At 52.8% G+C, this 570-nt stretch overlaps 1 non-coding gene across 1 annotated transcript; it reads left to right on the plus strand.

The window, feature by feature from the left end:
* The first annotated feature begins 66 nt into the window (after positions 1 to 66).
* trnal-aag lies at positions 67 to 149 on the plus strand. The gene has a single exon. It is a non-coding gene; the product is annotated as a tRNA-Leu (tRNA).
* The last annotated feature ends 421 nt before the right edge of the window (positions 150 to 570 follow it).

The following is a 570-nucleotide window of genomic DNA, read 5'->3' on the forward strand; positions in this document are numbered from 1 at the left end:
CACCAATTTTATTAGGGTGGCCGTGGCCCCAGCCCCGCCTGGCGGCGCCACTGCCGACCCTTTGCAGTCAGGATGGCCGAGCGGTCTAAGGCGCTGCGTTAAGGTCGCAGTCTCGTCTGGAGGCGTGGGTTCGAATCCCACTTCTGACAGTGAGATTTTTCAGCCGAGCAATTCCCTGTCACATGATAGTAGGGAAAACGAGTAAGTTCTCTGCATGTTATGGGATAAGCGCATAAATTAAACATCCAGTTTGAGCAGTAGAGCTACAACCTTTGCGACGCTGCTTTCAGGAGTAGCTGCAGCAGAGGAGGCTCTATTTTCAGCACCGCACTCCTAGCAAAGTTAACGATCGCAATCAGGGTCAAATAGTTCTGGAGACCCCCGCTCGCCGACTGCTTCCCCACCTTTTTTCTCTGCATAGATAATCTACGTGGCGATGTGAGGAACTGCCTACCGTCTCAGTGTAGTGGTTCCATGGTGTAATGGTTAGCACTCTGGACTCTGAATCCAGCGAACCGAGTTCTCCGAGTTCTCGGTGGAGCCTGCAGGAGAGCAACCTGTATATGCTGA

Source organism: Micropterus dolomieu, unplaced genomic scaffold, assembly GCF_021292245.1.
Source record: "Micropterus dolomieu isolate WLL.071019.BEF.003 ecotype Adirondacks unplaced genomic scaffold, ASM2129224v1 contig_2000, whole genome shotgun sequence".
Taxonomy (NCBI): domain Eukaryota; kingdom Metazoa; phylum Chordata; class Actinopteri; order Centrarchiformes; family Centrarchidae; genus Micropterus; species Micropterus dolomieu.